Below are 24327 nucleotides of genomic sequence, written 5' to 3'. Positions count from 1 at the left end.
GGTAGCTGAGGGGTAACCATGGAAGCTGAGGGGTAACCAGAGGAGCTGCAGGGCCTATGCTAGCTGTACTGCTACATCAACATAGAGGCTGCGCTAGCTGCCGGAGCTAGGCTAGCAGAGGGAAAGGGTAGCTGCCAGGGCACTGATAGCTAGGGCCTATGCTAGCTGTACTGCTACATCAACATAGAGGCTGCGCTAGCTGCCGGAGCTAGGCTGGCAGACAGGCTGGACCAGCATGAGAGAACAAGCTAGCTGGAAGGACAGTCCTAGCTGTGGGGAACTGACCTTGCTAGCTGAAGGGGCAGTCCTAGCAGTGTGAGAAAACTGACCTTGCTAGCTGAACGGGCAGTCCTAGCAGTGGGAAAACTGACCTTGCTAGCTGAAAGGGCAGTCCTAGCAGTGGGAAAACTGACCTTGCTAGCTGAAAGGGCAGTCCTAGCAGTGGGAAAAAACTGACCTTGCTAGCTGAAAGGGCAGTCCTAGCAGTGGGAAGGCTACACAAAAAGTGGAGGCCATGCAGAGGGACCAGGTTAGCTGCCAGGGCATGGCTAGCTACAGGGCCCATGCCAGCAGCAAGGGCTGCATAAACATAGAGGCTGTGCTAGCAGCCGGGGCTAAGCTAGCAAACTAGGGCCATGCAGAGGGACTGGGTTAGCTGCCAGGGCATGGCTAGCTACAGGGCCCATGCCAGCAGCAAGGGCTGCATAAACATAGAGGCTGTGCTAGCAGCCGGGGCAAGGCTAGCAGACAGGGGCCATGCTGGTAGTAGAGGCCTAACAAGCTGCAGGGAAGCCAACAGGGCTAACAGGGAAGCTAACAGGGCTAACAGGGGAGCTAACAGGGCTAACAGGGAAGCTAACAGGGGAGTCACAGGCTAACAGGGGAGCTAAACAGGGGAGCCAACAGGGAAGACTAACAAGCTAACCAGGGGAGCTAACAGGGGAACTAACCGGGGAACTAGAGGGAACAAAAAAAAAAGGCAAACTCAACATACACCGTCTGTGCTGGCTGGGGTCGTCGATTTGGTCGGGTCGTACTGTTATGGTTTGTAACCGACCCCAATCGCACAACACAAGACAGGTATGAGAGTAAGCCAAGAACGGGCATTTATTGAAAACACTCAGAAAAACGGCACTGTCCCATTTAAGGGAGAACACCAATACTGGATAAACAAGAAAGGGAAAGGCCCAGTGCCTTTAAGAGGCGAGCTGGCTAAGGGGAAGGCAAAGGGAAGGCAGGAACAGGGAGGACTAGGAGGACTGGACAGGGAGGACTAGGAGGAACTAGAGAGGGGAGAACTAGGAGGACTAGGGAAAAACAGGGTAAGGCCTTGGAACAGGGCGAGGGCTGGAGCTGCATACTGGGACAGAGAAAAACAGGGTAAGGCCTTGGAAAAAGCATTAATGATGTTACTGCTCTGCAGCTTCTCCCGGGATGGTAGTCTGGGGAAGCAGGTGGGAACATCAGAGCCGCTCTGCAGACTTCTCTCGGCAGATCTCCGAGGTGGGTAAACGGAACCGAGAGGGAGAGAGGGAGTGGGTTAGCTCAGAGTGCAGTTGGAACAGAGCAGGTGACAGGAGAGGTGACTTGTAACCAAAAACAGAGTTATCCAAGTGACTGAATCTTCGGTGTATAATAAACACTGTGAGCGAAGTCCCAAAATACAAATCCAGGTGATAATATCTTCGGTGTGTAAGCACACAGTGGGCGATGTTAGGCCAAAATATTATCCCAATGAAACAATCCAAAAAGGGCTAAACGCTGGGTGAGTGACTGTCTGATAAAAAGCTGGATATCTTCAGTGTTATATAAACACACGAAAAACGGATAGGATCAAAGACAGTCATAAAAACTCACCCAGGCGCTGTGCGTAAAGAGCGTTGGAACAGAACGGAGCGAGCGCGTCGCCACGGGGAAAGGGTTGTCCAAGCGGAGGTCTGAGTGGTGCGCGACTTGCTTAGAGTACGCACCGGTACGGAGGGCGCATCTGGCGCGGAGGTCTGAGTGGTGCGCGACTGCTTGGAGTGCGCGCCGGTACGGAGGACGCATCTGGAGTGCGTCTGCGCGGAAGAGCGCGCCAGGCTCGGAGGTCTGGATGGTGCGTCTGGGCGTCTGCTGCGCGGAGGTCTGGATGTACGTCAGGACGTCTGCTGCGCGGAGGTCTGAAGTGGATCACTGGGATACCTCCCGTGGAAGTTTTAGAGAGCGCAGTCCAGTGTCTCCCTCAGGCAACGGCGACAGGAGGCGAAGGCTGGAGCACATCTCACGCCGGAGATGAAAACAGCATAAACAGACAGTGGACCTCCCGAAGGAGTCTTGGTGATATAGAATATGATACGGAATGATACGGCATGTTACGGCACGACCCGACGAGGGACAGAGGGGAGAGCGAGGTACTTAAAGCCCACAGGGGAACTAATTAGAATGCACCACAGGTGCGTGAAGGTAATTGATACTTGAAACTAAAAGTGTGTGTTCGGCACCAGACCAATCAAACACATAATGACAGGTAGTCCAAGGGTGTGGTTGCTGAGAGCAAACGAACGCGAGGGTGGGGGCTAGTGAGGTGAGGAGAATGCAATTGATTAACAGTAGGCTTAAAGGAAAAGAGCGAGTAGGTGAGCAACAGGCTTAAAGGAACAGAGCGAGTAGGTGAGCAGCGGACAAAACCTCACAGGATTGCTATCCGTTGTGTCTAGCTCGAGTCCTGGTACTAATACAGAGTGATCGGACCGAATTGAAATGAGCACCAGCTTCCATTTCCTGTTTCCGCTCTGGGCGATCCGCCGATCGGCCACCAGATGGCGCTCTTGAACCGTTGGAGAGTTGAGAGGGGATCAACAGTAGATCTCAAGTGTCCGGGGGAGAAATATGATTTCGATCACAGATTTTTGAAATATTGATATCAAAGACGTGGTACGGCGTCTTTGGCAGAATGAGCATGGCGAGGAAAGACGTGGTACGGCGGTTTTGGCGACCATAGTGTTAAACAGTAATGTATATTTGTAGATCTGGTATGTCATACATGTCTGGATGTAGCAGTACTGTCTATATCTCTGTATGTCATATATAGATGTAGCAGTACTGTCTATCTGTATGTCATGTTATGATGAATTGAAAATGGGGGACCCTGATGTAAACAAGACGAAAGTCTTTCTCTGGTCTGCATCCCCTTAACAATTGTGTGTATTGAGCCGTACTGTATTGTACCCATTCTGCAATCTGTTAAATAAAGTTTTCATTCATTCATTCATTCATTCATTCATTCATTCATTCATTGTCCTTGTGTTACATAAAACCCATCTGTGGCCTCGTGCAGAGGAAGGTGGTAAATACATGTTAAGATATTCCAATGTACAGTTTTGCATACCATTGACTCAGAATGGTCTGTTTTATTGAAATCGTCACAGCAGTATAGTTTGTTTATACTTCAGAAGTATGATATTTAAACATGGTCCCCAAAATGAATGGAAGCGAATGAGGAGCCTGACACCTGGGAGGAATGGGGGTGTTGCAGCGTTGGGGATGTTTAAAAAATATAATTTAATATATAATATAATATAATAATTTGTGCTTCACCTAAAAATTTTGTCAGCAGCCTCCACTGCGCTGAACGGATTTTGTCACCTGAAACGGCTATCGACAGGCAACAAATAGGGCTTTAATTCAATATATTGTATTGTAATTTAATATATTATATTACAAAATATGCACACCCGAGCCTCTAGAGGTCGCCAAAGTGCCAGTGGGAAAATCGTCCTCAAGAGGGCCCACATGTGGGCTGTTGCATTTTAAGAGGTTTTAAGAGTTGGACAATATCGGTATATCAGATATCGGTAAAAAAAAGACAATAGTTCTACTCCCTCTTGTCTGAATGGGGAGGAGGGGACATGGGGACAAGGTCTCTGGAGCGGAAAGAGCTCTTGTTCTTGGGGATGAAGGCCTGAGGATAATTTGAACATTTCCAATAATTTGGAACTAAAGAAATACATCGCCCTCCCTCCTTGACCTTTCCTAAAAACAGTCAAATGACCAGCTGTTCTAGTGTTAACCTCTTCCACCCGGAGCCTATTTTCTGAAAATCCGCCTAAAATAAATGGAAAGGTAAATGGAATATTGCTCCACTTCTACAAGCATATTCTTGGTATCTAGGGACATCTATGGACCTCAGTGAATGTATTCCCAGTGTCAGAAATATTGTGTTACTTGCGTTGTGTTGTCTTGCTTAAATTGTGATGAAACAAAGGAGAATATGAATTATGATTTTTCTTTGCATCTTTGACAGTGAATAACACCACGCTAATAATGACCAAACATTAAAAACTGCCACTGATCTCGTTCAGTACCTTCTTGAGATCATGTGTACAAAAGATCTAAGGAAATGAATAAAGGGAAGATGATTAAACAGAAGGTTCTATAGATACAGTACTGAATTCTCCCATCCGGACCAATGCAATTTGAAATATTATTATAGAATATAGAATAGCAGGCTTATAAATTACCTTATTATAGCCAATTCGCAAATTTATATACTTATACAACGGCATGCAAATTTATATACTTATACTTATACAACGGCATGCAAATTTCTCGATTCTGATTGGCTGAAACAGTCAACTTACACGTGGGTATTTGTCATAACCCAACGCTCTTGGTCCCAGGACCCGCCCACAACCGCATTACTATCACTCCGCCATGCGAGTTTTTAAGAAGTGAAAGCAAGATGGCGGACAAGCCGGACAGTAACATTACGAAAGGATATGGTGATAGGGTCATAAAGACTAAATGAAAAATTATTCTGTCACGGCGAATGTCTTAGTTTCTTAAACAATGTTGGATGATGTAATTGATGGGTCATGAGTCATTGTGGAACAAAATAAAAATTGCGCGAATTGATTGATTGATTAATTAATTTAATTATTTTTTACCTACTTTCTATAGAAGCAGCTGGGAGGTGCGCTGTTTTAAGTGAGCATGGACTATTGAATTGATTGATTGATTGATTACTAATTTTATTACTGTCCGCCTTGTTTCCAACTGGTTAAGTTTAGGCACTCTTTCGAAGTTGGTTAAGGTTATAGTTTGTATTTAGAGCAGGGAGATAGACCACCAGCCCTAACTCCAAACTTTAACCTTAACCAACTTCGAAAGAGAGCGACTTCGAAAGAGTGCCTAAACTTAACCAGTTGGAAACAGCTAATTTTATTACTGTCCGCCTTGTTTCCAACTGGTTAAGTTTAGGCACTCTTTCGAAGTCACTCTCTTTCGAAGTTGGTTAAGGTTAGAGTTTGTCTTTAGAGCAGGGCGATAGACCACCAGCCCTGATTCCAAACTCTAACCTTAACAAACTTCGAAAGAGAGCAACTTCAAAAGAGTGCCTAAACTTAACCAGTTGGAAACAAGGCAGACAGTAATAAAATTAGCAATCATTCAATCAATCAATTCAATAATCCACGGTCACTTAAAACAGCGCACCTCCCAGCTGCTTCTATAGAAAGTAGGTTTTAAAAAATAAAATAAAACTCTTATAGGGAAAAGAACCCCCCCCCCCCTATATAGGGCAAAGAAAACACCCCCCCCCCCCCTATAGGGCAAATACAACAATCTTTTGTTGTTTTACCTACTTTCTATAGAAGAATCTAAGAATGAAGTTCTATAGAAAGTAGGTTAAAAAAGAAAAGAAAAGTTGGATGTGTTAGTTTGTTGGATGTCTAGTTGAAAGACAGTTGGATGTCTTAGTTTGTTGGATGTCTAGTTGAAAGACAGTTGGATGTCTTAGTTTGTTGGGTGCCTAGTTGAAAGACAGTTGGATGTCTTAGTTTGTTGGATGTCTTAGTTGAGAGACAGTTGGATGTCTTAGTTTGTTGGATGTCTTACTGAGAACAGTTGGATGCATTACGAGCTGCTTCCACATGGAGGCAACTTCTCTTTTATTTTTTTTGGGAACAACTTTTTCTGGCGGATGTTTTTTTCATTAAATCTTGAATTAATGTGTGTTTATTGTATAGCAATAAGGTTGGATAAATGCGCCAGTTGTATAAAAGCCATTACACCACGTGCAGTCGTGGGTTGTGAGAATTAGACCATGCCTAGGGGGGTAGACCCCCCCTAGGCATGGTCTAATTCTCACAACCCATTCCTGCGCGTGATGTAAAGCTTTAATATATTATCGTTCAAATGCCCGAGTTCAATTTGGATTTAGTATCACCAGGCGTGCATAAGAACAGATAATAAAATCTACTGTAAATACAGTCGCTTTTTTATTTTGATTAGGGTGCAACCGTTTTTAAACTAATTTCAGATCTAATTGTTGCTACATGCTAACAATAGGGAAGAGAAACTAACTACGTTTCAATATTTGTCATAAACGTTACCTTTTGTGGTAGAATTATCCTGAATAATAGCAGTTATTGTAATAATTCATACAGTACTATGAACCTTGAACCCAATAGAATCTTCCAGGAAGTGTAGTTTAAAAAGAAATCAATGTAGAACCAGACCTGTGGAAGTCCGCTACAAAATGGCCACAAAAAAACAACAATTCCCATTCCCCCGGTTTTACAAAATGGTCGCCTCTCGCGGATATATACAGACATTCCAAAGAGGAAAATCTATCTATATAACACTTTAACCTATTCCTAAACTAACGTATTGATGATAATATACATTCTAAATGCTGTTGTGACAGGTTCATGATGTTTATACTTGAATACGTTTGAAATCGCTAGTTTTATAGAACAGTCTAGAAATATTGATTTAAGACCATTATGTCATTTGTCATATGTATGTTTAGCAGATGTGAGGACCAGGAGACAACCAATTAAAAGGAGCCTGGTCTAGCGACTCAAATGGTTCCTTCACAGGGGGACGTCCTATTGTGGTGTTAGACTGCACATTTAACCTGTTAAGCCCTAGCCATATTTTCAGAAAATTCACCTAAAAGTACATACACATACACACATTCCACAAGTAAATGGAAAATAACTCCACTTCTACAAGGTCCATTTGCATGTTCTTGGTATCTAGTGTCAGAAATATTGTGTCTGTTACTATGCTTGAGTAAATTGTAATGAACCAAAACCATACATTATTATTATTATTATTATTATTATTATTATTATTATTATTATTATTATTATTATTATTATTATTATTATTATTATTATTATTATTATTATTATTATTATTATTATTATTATTATTATTATTATTATTATTATTATTATTATATATATTTGTTCCCATCTTTGATGGTGAATAATACCATGCTAACATTGACCACAAGTTAACAACTCAAGTTCAAGTTCTTTAATAGTTGTCATACAGAAGTACAGAATACTTTCATACAAAATGCTTCTTACTGTTACGCTCCAGAGACTGTGCTAGACAAGATAGTATCAAATAACATAATAACATAATATAGCATGAATTTAGAAGAAGAATGAGGTCACAGTTGTTCGGTATAGACATATGTACAATGTTCTGAGTTACCATATAATATACAATACACAATACTATGCAGTGTACTAATGTACAGTACTATCTAGTGCAAAGCAGAAATGGGATGAGGTACAATTTTAGGTACAATTTACAGTAAGGTGTACGAGTTGTAGTGCAATCCTTCATCCATAAATATAAAGTGTGGGGAGTGGGTGCTACAGTGTGTTTGTTTAAAGTGGGTGTGTGCTATAAAGTGTGTGTAGTGGGTGCTACAGTGTGTTTGTTTAAAGTGAGTGTGTGCGTGTGGATGTGTGTGCTATGTGTGTTTGGTGGTTGTTGTTGTGTAGTGTTCATTCATTGTTCGTTTAGCAGCCTGATGGCCTGGGGATAGAAGCTACTTCTGAGTCTTTCTGTGCTCGCCTTGAGACTCCTGTGTCGCTTGCCTGACGGCAGCAGTTCAAAGAGGCAGTTGTTCGGGTGGCTCGAGTCCTTAATAATTCTCTTAGCCTTCCCCTTGCAACGCTTGTTGTAAATGTTCTGGAGGGTGGGGAGCCCCCCTCCAATTGTGCGTTCGGCTGAACGTGTCACTCTTTGTAGTCTGCTTTGGTCTTTTGCAGTGCTATTCCCAAACCAGGAGGTGATGTTGCCGGTCAAGATGCTCTCTATTGTACATGAGTAGAAGTTCTTAAGGATCTTCTGGCTGACTTGGAACTTCCTCAGGCGCCTGAGGAAGTAGAGGCGTTGTCGTGCCTTCTTCACCACACTGTTAATGTGTATGGTCCATTTCAAGTCCTCGGATATGTGGGCTCCGAGGTACTTGAAGCTGTTGACTCTCTCAACCGGTGCCCCGTCGATGCTGAGGGGGCTGTAGTCCTTGACCCCCGACCTCCTGAAGTCCACAATCATCTCCTTTGTTTTGCTGACGTTCAGGGAGAGGCTGTTTTCCTGGCACCATCCCGCCAGGACCTTGACCTCTTCCAGGTAGGCCCTCTCGTCGTTGGCAGAGATCAGGCCCACCACCACTGTGTCGTCAGCAAATTTGACGATTGTATTGCTACTCCGCTGAGCCACACAGTCGTGTGTGTACAGGGAGTAGAGGAGGGGACTCAGAACACAGCCCTGGGGGGCCCCTATGTTGAGGGTGATGGATGAGGAGGTGCAGTTGCCTGCTCTCACCACCTGGGGTCTGCCAGTCAGGAAGTCCAAGACCCACTGGCAGAGGTCATAGCCCAAGCCCAGGTCCCTGAGCTTGGCTATGAGTATGGAGGGGACTATGGTATTGAATGCCGAGCTGTAGTCGATGAATAGCATTCTCACATAGTTCCCCTGCCTCTTGTCCAGGTGTGATGCTGCTGTGTGCAGCACATGGGATATGGCGTCCTCCGTGGACCTGTTGGGGCGGTATGCAAATTGCAGGGGGTCCATGTTGATGGGGAGGGAGGAGCAGATGTAGCCCTTTACTAGCTTCTCAAAGCACTTCATGGCTATGGAGGTGAGAGCTACAGGGCGGTAGTCGTTGAGGCAAGCAGGCTTGGATTTTTTGGGTACAGGGATAATAGTGGACTTCTTCAGGCAGGTGGGGATGACAGCCTGTTCTAAGGACAGGTTAAATATGTCAGTGAATACTGGGGCCAGTTGGTCGGCACAGACTTTTAGGACGCGGCCGGGGATGCCGTCCGGACCTGCTGCCTTCCTGATATTCACTTTTTTAAAGGTCCGCCTCACCTCATGCTCTGTTACCCTGAACACTGCGCCTCCATCAGCAGCCGACCCCCCCCCCCCCATTGCCGAGGCTTGTGAGCTGGTGTTGTTATTACCAGCATCAAACCTCGCATAGAAGGTATTGAGGTCGTTTGCTAAGGAGATGTCATTGTTCAGTTTGAGGGAGGCGCCTTTGTAGTCTGTCATCGTTTTGAGCCCCTGCCACATAGCTCTAGAGTCAGCTTGTTCAAACTGGAGTTCAATTTTATCCCTGTAGCGCCGTTTGGCCTCTGACACTGTCCTCCTTACGTTGTGTTGCGCCACCTTGTGGTCATTCATGTTGCCTGCCACTAGGCCGTCATTGTATGCTTTGGTGCGCTCTCTCAGAGCTTCACGGACGGATTTGTCTACCCAGGGTTTTTGATTTGGGTAAACTTTCATTTTGGTAGTGGGGATTGTTTCTTTCACCCTAGTACAGACATAGTCCAGCACTGTCTCCGTGTAGGCATTAATGTTATCTGTGTCGCGGAATACAATCCAGTCTGTGTTGTGGAACACTGACCGGATCGTATCCTCTGACGTCACATCCCATTTCTGCACCTCTCGCGAGACTACGGGAGTACTTTTAATTCTTTGTCTGTACTTTGGTGTAAGGAAAATGGATGCGTGATCTGACTTGCCAAAGCCACTATCAGAATGAGCCTTGTAGCCACCTTTAAATTGCGTGTAACAGTGATCTAGGATGTTACCGCCTCTGGTGTTGCAAGTCACATGCTGGTAGAAATCAGGCAATACCTTTCTCAGATTGGCGCTATTGAAATCTCCCAGTACTAAAATGGCGGCGTTAACGTTCGTCGCTTGTATATTATTTACCTCGTCGTGTAGTCTGGAGAGCGCGGCGTTGTTGTTGGCTTGCGGTGGAATATACACTCCGACCAGGACGATCGCCGTTAACTCCCTCGGGAGGAAGAAAGGACGACACTTGATGGTTATATATTCCAGTTCTGGGGAGCAGTAGTTGGATAATTCCTTCACATTCGTTGGATCACTCCAATTTTTGTTAAACATGAAGGCAATACCTCCACCACGTTGTTTACCGGACTCTGATTGTGTCCGATCCTTCCTATGGATAAAGAAGTGATCCGCTGGTTGAATCGCGTGATCTGGAACCTCCGGTGTTAGCCAAGTTTCGGTGAAGCAAAGGACATTGCAGTCCCTAACGTCTCTTTGATATTGAATCCTTGCTCGGATGTCATCCAGTTTATTGTCTATTGATTGTACATTGGCTAGCAATATACTGGGAAGTGGTGTACGGTGTCGTCTGGATCTCAGCCTGTTTCGGATCCCAGCCCTTTTTCCTCGACGTCTTTTCCTGGGGTCTAGGAACAAAGGATCTGGTCCTAGTCTCCGGAGGATTTCTTCCGGCCATTGATGTGGTTCGGAAAGTTGATCCAGCGAGTAATCCAGTTGGTAAGTTTCCCGTAATCCAATGTCTATGAGTGACTGACGGTCATATACATTAAATGCACCAACAGTTGGTACGCACAAAACTCTAAAAACTATAAATATTAACAAAAGTAAACACAGTCTCGACGGAGCTAACAGAGAGGCAGCCGAACGGGGCGGCGCCATCATCATAACTGAGCTCATTAAACACCTTATTGTGATCAAATGAAAGCAAATGAACAAAGGGCAGATTATTTACATGTTTTTTTGTAGATACCATCCGGACATATTCATATGAAATATGAATATAGAATATCAGGCCTATAAATGACCTTATTAAGTCATACATCTATGGATCGGACCAAATCACATCTGGATTTCTGGATTTAGTACCATCAGCAAAGACCGTGAATGAAATCTACTCTAAGTACAGTTACTTTTGTATAATGTCCATTATAGCTCCGAAGTTTTTTACCGGATTGAGATGCATTGATTTTTTTTCACAGAAAGGTAAATAAACAATATACATTGTATTTTATGGCAATAACGTTGAGGTTTGTTCGACCAGTGAGATACAGTATAAACACGACAATCACGTGTAGTGTAGTTTTATGAAATATGTATATGAAATGTTCATCGAAAATGCTGGGTCTCCTCTCCTCCTTTCATGACGGCTTCCTGTCCTTTTGTCTAAATCCCCAGATTTCGGAACATAGTGCTGAAAATATACACTTTGACTGCTGTTTTGATAGGGTTAGGGTCTTTACTCTTGGCTACATTTGAAAAAGAAACACAACAGCACTAAATTCTGACTGTATTGATCTATTTGTGACGTGAAATAAATCTCGGCCCGGTACCGGGCAATCAGGCTTAAGAGGTTAAAGTGTTGTGCAGGAAGCACTTAACCAATGGGTGACTGAAGAGAGGCTTATCGCCAAAAACCATGGTGATGGGCAGAGATAACAGAGAAGTAATGGTGACAGCTGTGGCTGGAGGGGCACTACATTTACCAGACCTGGAAGCAGACCAGTGTAGCCCTTAGTGGCGGGTGGCACTGACCAGAGGTCTGTAGGTCTCTGGAGGCTTAAGGAGATCTCCTGCTTTGAGATCTGTGGGTCTCCAGAGGCTTCAGATAATGGCGGGAGTAATGGGTTATCTCCGCCTCTACAGCAGGAGGAGGTGGGTGAGAGTGAAAAAGGACATCACCCTGCCTGCAACAGCCAGAGCCTATGTGAGATGGGGGATGGCGCCAGAGGTCTAAGCCAGGTTCTCTACTTCTTCATGGTTGAGCATCTCTTTTCCTTCGCCAAGGATGACAAGTAGGAGGAAAGAAGCGGTACGTTGTTGGTGGCAACCGCCCTCTGAGCCACACAAGCCAAATACTATCAGTGGGGCTACTATTTTGGTCTAGACTTCCTCTCAGGATAACAAATAGTATCTAGGCAGAAGAGTGAGAATAACCCGTGGTTTGCTGCTGAACTTTACTCAACCTGTGTGTACTGTAGGTAAGCATTGACAGGGCAGGTAAGCGTTGTCAGGGGCTTTGATCCCAGTGAGATCCTGCACTGCAGTGTCGATGTAGGGGTCAATGGGTGGGAACCTGGGGCAGGAACGCCTGCTGGATGTTTTTTTGGTGGTAATACTCCATCATGCCATCATACTCCAACATGCCATCGGGTTCAGGAAGGGGTGCAGGGCTGGGAAGGGGAATCTTCTTTACCAGAGGCGGAGAGGTGGCTGGCGGAATCCAGCTATGGCTGATGACCTTCCTTGATGGCGACAGGGTGGAAGGGTGCTGTCCAAGGTGCCGCTGGCAACAAGAGGCTCATTGTTGAAGGAGTGGAGGCAAAGAGAGGAAAGTCCGCTGAGGTCTTGCCGGATCCCACGACGGACTAAGGTGGCGTGGCAAGCCACACTCTCTTCTCGGGGGAGAGCGAAACAGCTAGGGCAGTCTAAGGAGCTGAGGGCCCTGGTGGCATGAGATTTGCCCAGGCACCTGTTGCAGTAAACATGGAGTAAACACAGCTTCTATCGAATCCAGACATGCCGGGCATGAGCCTCAGGTGTGGCAATGAGCAGTCCAGTAGGTGAAGCAAGATGCAAAGCCTGCATGAAATATAACTATTATTTAGTATTTGCCATCTAGTATTTGCCATCCAACTCGTAGAAGATTGAAATTCTATTTTTTTTATTTGCCAGTCCCATTTAGCTTGGTGCACATAAAGGGAATAGGTATTCATGAATAACGGCCTTTCTTGCCGTTTTCACTCAGAATTTCACTCAACTGAAATTGTAACAATTTTAACATTGTCGGGTTGACTTAAAGGTCCCCTGTCTTATAAATAGCCTTTTCCAGTGTTTAGCATTGTTTTCTAGCAATCTGGGGTTGTATCAACAATGTCTATTTCTCTAATTCTCATTTTGGCGCACTCCTCCAGGTCAGATCTCAGGAGATGCTCCCACACTGAACTAAGCCATTAGAATTTGATTGATTGAATTTGATGATTTCCAGGATGATTTCCAGGATGTTACTAAAGAAGGGAGCTGTACTGAGTAATCGAGTATTCGGGACCCGAAAAGAAATGATTGAATCAGTAAGTACTGTACAAATGTCGCAATTAGTCATTGATTACCTGTCAGGGTTATATTTATTATGGACAGAAGTTGTCAAATCATTACCCAGCAACTGTCAACTGTCTGCACATGTGTCAATAGTGTATTAACGTTACTATTTTACTGTAGCGTTTCTGCATTTTTCCTTTTTCTTATACAGTAGGAAGGGGGAAGAACGTGGGTGTTCCTATGACTTGTATTCAGCTTACAGCTTCGAAACTCCACGTTTTTACAATGTCAAAGCTTTTGAAATATAATCAAAACGTTCCCGCATTTCTGTCCGCTTTATCGCTTTATGACAGAAATCTGATAGTGTATGGGCATTCACGCGAGGGGGAGTCGGATTCTGGCAGGGAGTCTGAATTCGGCACAACACTGGCCGAGGCATTATTTGTCGCCGTGTTGAGAGCTCCCCAGAGTCCAGACTACGGGTGATCGCCTACAATCGTGATTGCCTAGAGCAAACTATTGAATATTATTATGAAGAGGAAGAGGACAAACAGTGATGATCCATCCATAACATAAGGTGCGTTTTCACCAGACTATGTTGGATTCTAGTATTTTCAAACAGGCTGGATGTAACGTTGGTTGGCGACTGTCACTCAAAGCGATTTGCGAGTATGGGCGGAGCCCAGCCCAAAACAGCTTGAAATCTTGAAGTGGAAAAATGCTGCTTTAGAGTACTTGATTAGAAATGCAAAACAATGCATTTTTTGGAGAAAAAAAACATACAGATGTGTTCCGTAGACTCACAGGAATTGTGTAAAATTGCCCAAATAGTGAAAGGAATAGCAAAACATGGGACCTTTAAGACAGGTCAGGAGAGAAGCATACTCATTTCTAAATGGGATCTCGTGTTCCTACAGTCGATGAAGCCAGATGTATGTATTGCAGTGAGGACACGTGTCATATTAAATTAGGCATCGCTTGAGGTCTCGCGGATCTCAAAGCAAACGTTTCATGATGTCACTGTATCTGGGGCTCAGGCAGAAGCAGGAGGAAACTCAGGACAAGCCCCTGAGGCGGCTAGGCAGTCACTGCAGCTCAATAGCAATGTCAACCCTCCATTTTGATCTGTGTACATTTCAGAGATATGAGAGATATATATTTTTTTATTAACAATGATGAACCTTTGCCCGGTGTCGTGGAATATATTATCATGTCATTATAGACAGCTTGACTGGTTCACTCTGACCAGCTATGTAATGTGCTCAGATACTGGCAGACACTACTGTCCCTTTAATGTGGGGAGAGGATTACTTTTGACCTAATCTTTTTCTCTCCTAGCAAGGTTGTTTAGCATTCCACATAACAAACAACACCGCCTAGCCAAGGCTGGTTCTCCTTTGGGCAGACTTTGTTTACCTGTCTGGGTGTCTAGTGGACGTCATTTCAATTGTGTATTTAATATACGTGTGACTAGAGCTCTTGGTCATTTTATGGCCAGATGCTACTGTGTGAACATGTCGTGTCTCTGACTGTAAACTGAACTTTCATTGTGGCCACGGTGAAATAAACCTTTCTATTATTAATAATGACTCAGAATGATTAATGTAAATGGCTCATCGTTTTGTCCTTTAATATTTCCCATTACACCGGTCAGATTTGTATGCATGACTCAGATTTTATAAAAAAAATTATGGCTACATCAGATCAAACACACATTTTGTGAAGTGTTTTACATCTGTGTAGAGAATTACTGTTATTGTAACATTTATGGTTTCATCTTTAGTACATGGGATTTCATGCACAGCTTAGATTACAGGTTTAGCTAAATCTAAATGTGTATTTCCATGACGTTTTAATGGACATACAGCACAGTATGGTTCCCATCCCATGGCAACCAGAAAATGATTTATACAGGAGCAGACTAGTCGGTCTCAATTACAACTGGCTGATTAGTATCAAGGTACTTGTGAGGGAAGAAACACAACAAGTCTTTATAATCTAAAGGCAGCTGTGTGATTGAGGGCAATCAATCTCAAGGTGCCAATGCAGGACTGTCTATAGAACAAATAACTTCCGGTGAAGGACCACAGACCTCAGAGCAAAACAATTATTGAGCCGTTCTCTCGTGCACCATTCAAGCTCACCTCTCCTATTCGTCTCTGTCCCCTTGCCTGGGTCAGGCAGAGGACACACTCAGGCTGATAACAAAATTTGCCTTGGTCAAATTATTTCTGCCTCAGTGGTTATATATCGTATTTGCTTATCGCGTCCCGCTCTGAGCCTTATGAGATACCCCTTATCTCCTATGATACCTACTGTATCCCCAACGAACAACTACATGCACCCACACCTGAATGGGGCCCCGCCCCTAAGGAGGCGTAGCCTACATAACCATGACTCTGGTCACCAAACACTCTTCCTCTATTTTCGTTCCAGCGTATCGGCTGCGTGCACCGTACGTAAACTAGCAGGATGAAAAGATTAAGGGAGATTCGTAATGTTGAAGGCTTACCGGAGGATTGTTTTTCCCTGGATTCTCCGGAGCTTGTTTCGGCGACACATGAGACCTGTGCTGATGGTTCCTCGGCTGACGACGACGGATCGAGGGGCAGCGTGCAAGGTTTGACTAGCGGGTCGGCTTGTACAAAGGTGAGGTCTGTGTCAGTAGGCATCAATGTCGGTGTTGGTCGTGCTGTGGAGTATGTTTCGGCACCAGGGCCGGGGCGGCTTGGCGATCGTTCCACTGCAGTGGACGATGTCCTGGCGATCCTGGAACATGCTGTTAACGCTAATGCTGCTACTGCTATTTCTGCTAACGCTGATGTTGACGCTGGAATGTCTAATAATCCCCACCGCGGGATACCTCTTTTCCCTCCTCTTACCAGCTTCATTGATGAAGGTCAGTCGGTGGTGGATGTGGGGGGGTTCGCTGAGCTCTATTTACCTTTTTTACGGGTGGAGGGGCTAACAACGGGGTGCAGGCCGGGGGTACCTTGGCTAAGCAGCCAGGTAGCTTCTTTTCTGTGCCCAGACGGGGATGAACGACGTTCCGCCCGGCCGATGCTTGATAGCATATCGGCTCGGAGGGTGACAGTATGGACTGATGAGTGGTATACTGCTGCAGGATGGCATTTAGCGGCGGCCAGTGTTATGGCTCAGCTGGCTACTTTCCTATCCACAATGGCGTCGGGTAGTAGGACTTTGGGGCCAACCGGCATTGTAAACATGATTCATGTTTGTGGTGTTATGGAGATCTTGACTCAGTCGCAAGCTATAACTGCGGGGAGGATTAGGATGCTATCGACTTTGGTTGTTAGGCATGTTTGGTTGGAGCAGTCTCCTCTTGGGGAAGAGGATAGGTTTTCTCTCCTCACGACTCCTTTTTCCACAGATAGTCTTTTTGGGCGTTCTGTGGAGGCGCAGGCGGTTGTTGATCTGGGTCCTACACCGCCTCACGCTGTGCAGCCAGAGGTGGGAGCACGGTCTCGTCAACGACTGTGGCCAGATCCTCGACAGGCGGCCATGTTTCCCCCGCCAGTGGTGCCCTGGTTGGAGAGTCAACAGGGTATCGCGAGGCCGACAGCCTTGGCGGCCGAGGGATCGGCCATTTTGGGTGAATTCGAGTTTGGTAAAACAAGCCGCCGTCATTTTGCCGCGAGCAGCCCGCTCCCCGTTCAATCCTCTCTCTGTTACCCACAGAAGCGGGGCTCTGATCGTTCTCCTTTGGCTGCGGGCCGCGAACCTTCATTGAAGCGTATGCGGCCCCATTCTTCACTTCTCATGGGGGCAGGGGCTGACACCCAGTTGATGGCTGAGCCTGGGTCTGTCCGTGAGAATGTTCCGTCATCGCGTGGTTCCTACACCGCAGGTTGTGGGTGGGAGGAACCTGGTGTTACAGCTGCCACTAGCTCCAGTGGTCAGCAGGGGGACTCGTTGCCTCTTCTGTTGAATGCTCAGCAGGGGTTGCCCCGGCTTCGCCTTCGACAGGCGGGGAATCGCCCTGTTGCCTCCCACTCCCGTCAAACCGGCAGTGGTCTGCAAAGGAGAGGCGAGCGTGATTTGAGTGGTAGCAATATCACTGCAGGGCTTCGGCGTGTAGGAGCCCATGGGGTCCTCATGCCTTGCGTGTCTAGCTGCGGAACAACTCCTCAGCATGCGCTGGAGGGGTGTTCAGGGGGCGAGTGTGTGTCCACAAGTTTGATGACAGCTCCTCCCGTATCAAACCGGCCCTTTCTGTCGGGGTCCCCCCTTGGGTGCTTTGCACAACGGGGGGGACCGGGCCAACTATCTACTGTTCCTTGCGGCCCAGCGTCAGTTGACGGCGGGGGCGCTGTGGGATTATATTCACATATGGCGACGGGAATGCCCTCTGAATCAGTGGATGTGGAGAACGTTAGAGGCGGGGTTGGTTTTGCAGTTCGCCCAGTCCCATCCTCCGTTCTCGGGTTTGGTGCCGACCCTATTGTTAGGGTCAGACGCAGTGACAGCCCTGGCCGACGAGATCCAATCTCTGTTGGCGAAGCAGGCTGTCATTGTGGTCCCGAGAGAGGACGCAATGTCAGGCGTCTACTCCCGTTATTTTCTGGTACCCAAAAAAACAGGGGGGGTCAGACCTATACTGGATCTGTCCGCGTTCAATCGGTTGATTGTAGCGAGACCATTCAGGATGTTGACCGTCCGACTCCTTCTGCTTGCTGTCAGGAGGGGGGACTGGTTCAGCTCCATAGACCTGAAGGATGCGTATTTTCACATCCCCATTTTCCCTCCTCACAGGAAGTTCCTACAGTTCCTGTTTCAGGGCGTAGCGTACGAGTACCACAGAATGCCGTTCGGTTATTCTCTGGCTCCCCGCACATTCACCAAGTGCGTGGCGGCTGCTCTGGGGCCCTTACGTCGTCGGGGGATACGAGTCCTGTTCTATCTCGACGACATTCTACTCCTCAGCCGTTCAGAGGAGGTTGCCAGGTCTCATACTCGGCTGGTGGTGGAATTCCTCACCAGCCTGGGTTTTGCTGTGAATTGGAAGAAGAGTACCCCTCTTCCCAGTCAACAGGTGGAGTACTTGGGCTTGACATTGAGGTCGAGGCCCATGATTGCGACCCTCTCGGAGCAGCGTCGGGGGGTTCTCCGTCGCGTGCTCGGGGGTTTCCGTCTGGGAGGGACGGTTACGGCGCTGCAGGTGATGCGTCTGCTGGGCCTTATGTCGGCTGCTCACACGGTGGTTCCTCTTGGCCTCCTCTTTATGAGGAGGATACAGAGGTGGTTTCTCTCTTTGAGAATAGATCCGGTGAGGGACAAAGGGAAACGGTTGACGGTTCCTTTGTCGATATGGGGAGATCTCGCCCACTGGAGGAGGCTGGGTACCCTCACCATTGGGGTCCCCATAGGCAGCAGGGGCTCACACGTCACGGTCTTCACCGACGCCTCTCTCACGGGTTGGGGAGGGACGTGTCGGACCCATGCAGTGGGGGGCAGCTGGACAGGTCATGCTGGCTCGGCTGCCCTGCATATCAATGTGTTGGAGTTGAAGGCGGTCTTCCTGGTCCTCAAACGGTTCGACCACCTGGTGGTAGGCAAACACGTTTTGGTCAGGACGGACAGTATGACGGCGGCGGCGTATATCAACAGGCAGGGTGGGACTCGTTCTGCCCGCCTGCTCCGGGCGGCGCGCGATCTGTGGCTATGGGCATCACGCAGGCTGCGCAGTCTGAGGGCGCTCCACGTTCCTGGTACGGAGAATGTGGGGGCGGATATAATGTCTCGGGGCGGTCTTCGTCACGACGAGTGGGAACTCCACCCCGACATAGTCAGACAGATCTGGGATCGGTTCGGGGAGGCCTCGTGGATCTGTTTGCACTGCCGACGCTCTCACAAGTGCCCCTTGTGGTTCTCGCTCAGTCGGGCAGATCATCCCCCCTTGGGGGTGGATGCCTTCTCGACCTTTCCATGGCCGCCCGGTCTTCTGTACGCCTTCCCTCCTGTACAGCTGTTGAGTCAGCTGTTGGAGCGGCTACGGAGGGAGCGCAGGACGGTGATCCTGGTCACACCGGACCGGGGCACGTCAGTGTGGTTCCCGGTCTTAATCCAGCTTCTGGTCACTCCTCCTTGGGTCATTCCGTGGTCAGCGACGGCCCTCTCACAGCGCAACGGATTGTTTTTCCAGCCTCCGGTGTTGGGTCAACGCCTGGTGATGTGGCTGGTGGGAGGGTGAGTCTGGAGGGGATGGATCCCTCTGTGGTTGATACCATCCGGTGTGCGCATGCTCCCTCCACTGTCGCGGTTTACGCGGGCAGATGGCGTGCGTTCCAAGAGTGGTGTAAGGGGGGGGGCTGGGACCCAGTCTCCTGCCCCCTGGATGCTGTTCTGAGTTATCTCCAGTCTCTTCTTGGTAGACTGTCGGCTTCGACGGTGAGGGTATATGCGGCAGCTATATCCTCCTATCATGAGGGTTTTGAGGTGACTGTTTTGTTCAGCCACCCTCTTGTGAAGCGTTTCCTGCTTGGCGCTCGACGCGTTAAGCCGGTGCAACGCTCCTTGGCTCCCACTTGGGATCTTCAATTGGTCCTCGGTCGGTTGTCCTTGGCCCCGTTTGAGCCGCTCGAGCAGGCGCCGTTGGGACAGCTGTCCTTCAAGACCGCGTTCCTACTGGCTGTCACTTCCGCTAAACGCGTAGGTGAGCTCTGTGCTCTCTCGGTACGTCCAGAGTGCCTGTCTTTTCGGACCGATTGCGGTGCCACTCTGTGACCTAATCCTGCTTTCGTGCCTAAGAATATCCGGAGTTCCTTCGGCTCCCGGGATATTGTGGTTCAGGCGTTTCGTCCTCCTCCTCACACTAGTGAGTTAGATGCGGGCCTTCACCTGTCATGTCCAGTCCGTGCTTTGGGGATTTACCTCAGCCGTACTCAGGACTTCAGGGTTACCGACCAGCTTTTTGTCTGTTACGGTGGGGCTCGTGCTGGTAAGGCACTGTCGAAGCAGCGCCTGTCCCATTGGTTGTGCGAGGGCATTACCCTCTACTACACGTTGGCTGGGCAGGATCCCCCTGGGGGCGTCAGGGCGCACGCCACTCGTGGGGTGGCTGCTTCTGCCGCTCTCCTGGGTGGGGCCTCGGTGGAGGACATCTGTGCTGCAGCTTCATGGTCCTCCCCGGGTCCCTTTGTAAGGTTTTACCTCATGGACATGACCGGGGGTTCTGTCTCCCAGGCGGTTCTGGGGTCTGTGGCCTTTCCTGCTTCCCGTCCTTTGGTAGGGTAGCAGGAGTGTATGGGTATGGGCCACAGTGTGTTGAGTCACACGTGGTTCCGCATGTACGGTGTGTTCAAGGGGTTCTGGTTCCCTCTTGTTCGCATTCAGGTGGAGTTGACTGCGCCCCCCTTCATTAGGGAGGATGGGGTGACAGGGCTCCCCGCACCCCTTGATGTGGGCTTACGGGTCCTCAGGGGGTACATCTGTCGGGTCTCGCGTCCGCTCTAACCCATATCTCATAAGGCTCAGAGCGGGACGCGATAAGCAAATATGATATATAACGATAGGTTATGTATATAACCTAGTTATATTAGTATTGGCTGAGCGTCCCGCTCTGAGCGGCCCTGAGTTCCCTCTTGAGGGATCTTTTCCTGGAACGAGATTTGGCGAGGAAGAGTGTTTGGTGACCAGAGTCATGGTTATGTAGGCTACGCCTCCTTAGGGGTGGGGCCCCATTCAGGTGTGGGTGCATGTAGTTGTTCGTTGGGGATACAGTAGGTATCATAGGAGATAAGGGGTATCTCATAAGGCTCAGAGCGGGATGCTCAGCCAATACTAATATAACGTTAATAATGGTACTGCAAAGTTTGGAACCCCCCGAAGTTAACAATGCACATTTATAGGATGTTCTTTTGCAGTCGAAGTTTAATTAACTTTGAAATCACCAACAGACCATTAACACTTTCAGCGCCAGCCATTTTATCCATCCTTGTAATGGGCCACGCTTTAAAAGATAGGGATTTTCACTGTACGTCACAATGTTTGCAGAGCTACAGGGACGCGAGAAGGGGGGGTGCGGCAGGGGCTGCAGCACCCCCTGCTGGATGGGAGTGTAACTGCAACTGCAAGGTTGTTTTGGATTTTATTCCAAATTTGTAACCGAGGTTACTCATGTCACAGAGCGGAACGGCACTGCAGATTTACCCTACTCTTGGAATTCATTCAGATCGTCATAGGGGCGCTGTCTCGATAATGCAGTGTTATTAACAGCCGACGCATGAACCGGTTGGGATTCGAATAGACGCGGCCTGGAAGCATCAATGCGGAACTGGAAATCCGTTGGTAAAAAAAATAGACACAGCGGCTGCGCCCTGCCTGGGATAGTTAACTTTTGGGACGCTGAATTCGCAGTAAAGGAATATATGAACAAGCCAGCAGAACTATCCGAGCCCCCGGGAGGGTGATCGAAGACCTTTTGCATCATGTCGGCGATCATGTATGCGGGGAACGAATTGCAGAGGGAGCCGGGAGGGCGCAACAGCCAGGTGGGGTAAGCTGGGCTGTGATGTGTGCATCAGAACGGTTGGGCAGCGGTTGGGCAGCGGTTTTGATTGAAAAGTTTGATTGAAAAGTTTATTAACAGATTGCAGAATGGGTACAGTACAGTACAGCTCAATACATACAATTGTTAAGGGGATGCAGACCAGAGAAAGACTTTCGTCTTGTTTACATCAGGGCCCCCCATTTTCAATTCATCATAGTATCCTCTAGTGAACGAGAGTGTTGGTTATGACGTGACAGACAGCGGAGCTGTTTGCAGATAGCGAGCATTTTGACGTGTTGCGTGGTGGCGATGTCTCGCAGACAATACAACTACAACTGCCATCAGACTGTACAACAGCGTATTATAGTGCGGGGGACCTGACCTCTGACCCACACACACCTGTTTTTACCTGTTTTTACACCTGTTTTTACACCTGTTTTTACACCTGTTTTTTATACACCTGCTTTTATCTAATCACGCTCATATTTAATATTGATGGGTATGATTTAATTGAATTTTATCATGTACTTATTTTTAATTCATGATGCAGACATAACGTGCAATAACTGTATGGGAACGGTCAATGTCTGTATACTATGTGAGCTGCGAGATACCCTGAATTTCCCCAAGGGGATTAATAAAGTATCTATCTATTTATCTATCTATCTATCTATCTCTACAAGTATAATTATATAATATATATATTTTATATAAAAGAAAATTATATAAAAAAAAAATCGATATCTCAGCACCCCCACTCCCCGCGGACTTCTCGCGTCCCTGCAGAGCTATATCTATATTATATATTATAGCTATGGAGACAATACTATGGCTCATTTGACAGTCACTATCTCTCATCCAACATGTAAAAAATAGTAAATCACGTGTTATCACGTGTTATCCCGTGGTGAATATTGTATAGTTTCAGAGTGATCCTGGCTAATTCCTGGAAGCTGCCTTATGGAGCGATATGTGAATGTTGCTAAAGGTGTTCGCGTTGCTCGCCCTGGACACGTTACTATTTCCAAATCAAAGGTATATTATAGGTATTATGTTTCATCATGAATGCATCAAAGGGTCATTTTTGTATGCTCTGATAGTCTGCAACGGCATATGTTTTGGAGTATGTGACCAGTGGAGGTTATTCAATGACAACACGTGAAGCACAAATTCACTCATAATTATTATTAATTTACATATATATATATATCTTTTTTATTATTATTATTATTATTATTATTATTATTATTATTATTATTATTATTATTATTATTATTATTATTATTATTATTATTATTATTATTATTATTATTATTATTATTATTATTATTATTATTATTATTATTATTATTTTTATTATAAATGTTTTCCCCCTGTAAAAAAAATACCAGTGAATTTTTTATTTTTCTTCAAAAATGACCAAGTGACAGCTCTGAGCTCTCTGGTCAGGCCTGCCCTGCTCCCATACTGCACTAGTAATGGAGAGCTGTCAATCACTTAGGGAAACACACTGCAACTATCCTGCACGGGCTGACCTTATGAATATAATAGCCAATCAAAATAGGCTATTAACGTCATCTAAGCCCGTTCCGTGCATTTTTGCGCTTGCCATTCACGAACGGGGATTGAATGATTGACAGCCTTGAAATCCAATCAGAGAATGGTGTCAGCTAATGGTATGCGGAACTGCATAGACCCTATTGACTGTGGCGGGGCGGCGCCACTCAGTCCAGTGTAGTAGTTTCGATTCAGTGCGTCAGCTTAGCTAGGCTTGTGGTTTGGTAATAACAAGATATAAGAAGTGTAATCTCAGGAGTTGGAGAGATCAGCATGAGATACTGTACATTACTGACAATGTTGGATTTGGATCTATATGGAGTCTGGACATACACTTTATCAAGCCCTGCCAGCAGCTGACAAAAGCTTCTCAAAGGGTTAACGCGACGGCTCGAGGCTCGTTCCAACCCGATGCAACCAAACAACAAGTGAGTCTAATGTACTGTTCTGTAGTTACTGAAACTGATTGAATATGGCAAGTCGAGATTCAAGAGGTAAATTTTGTCACATACATGATATTTGATACACATAAGTGCAGTGAGCTGACGTCTGTTATGAGTGAGTGGCGCGATATATATCTCTTTCTTTCTCTTTCTTTCTCTCTCTTTCTCTCTCTCTCTCTCTCGTTCTTTCTTTCTTTCTCTCTCTCTCTCTCTCTCTCTCTCTCTCTCTCTCTCTCTCTCTCTCTCTGTCTATATCGCTCTCTCTCTTTCTCTCGCTCTCTCTCTCTCTCTCACATGCAGTACGGCGTTGACTGGAATAAAAAAATTACCCACGTAATTGTCCATAAAACCCATCTGTGGCCTCGCAGAGGAAGGTGGTAAATACATGTTAGATATTCCAATGTACAGTTTTGCTTGTACAGTTGTACAAGCATGTACCATTGACTCAGAATAGTCTGTTTTATTGAAATCGTCACAGCATTATAGTTTGTTTATACTTCAGAAGTATGATATTTAAACATGGTCCCCAAAATGAATAGAAGCGAATGAGGAGCCTGACACCTGGGAGGAATGGGGGTGTTGCAGCCTTGGAGATGTTTTAAAAATATAATTTAATATATAATATCATATAATAATTTTGTGCTTCACCAATAAATTTGGTCAGCAGCC

Source organism: Notolepis coatsorum (genome assembly GCF_963971535.1).
Source record: "Notolepis coatsorum genome assembly, chromosome: 19".
NCBI classification, from domain to species: Eukaryota; Metazoa; Chordata; class Actinopteri; order Aulopiformes; family Paralepididae; genus Notolepis; species Notolepis coatsorum.
This window is presented reverse-complemented; position numbering follows the sequence as displayed.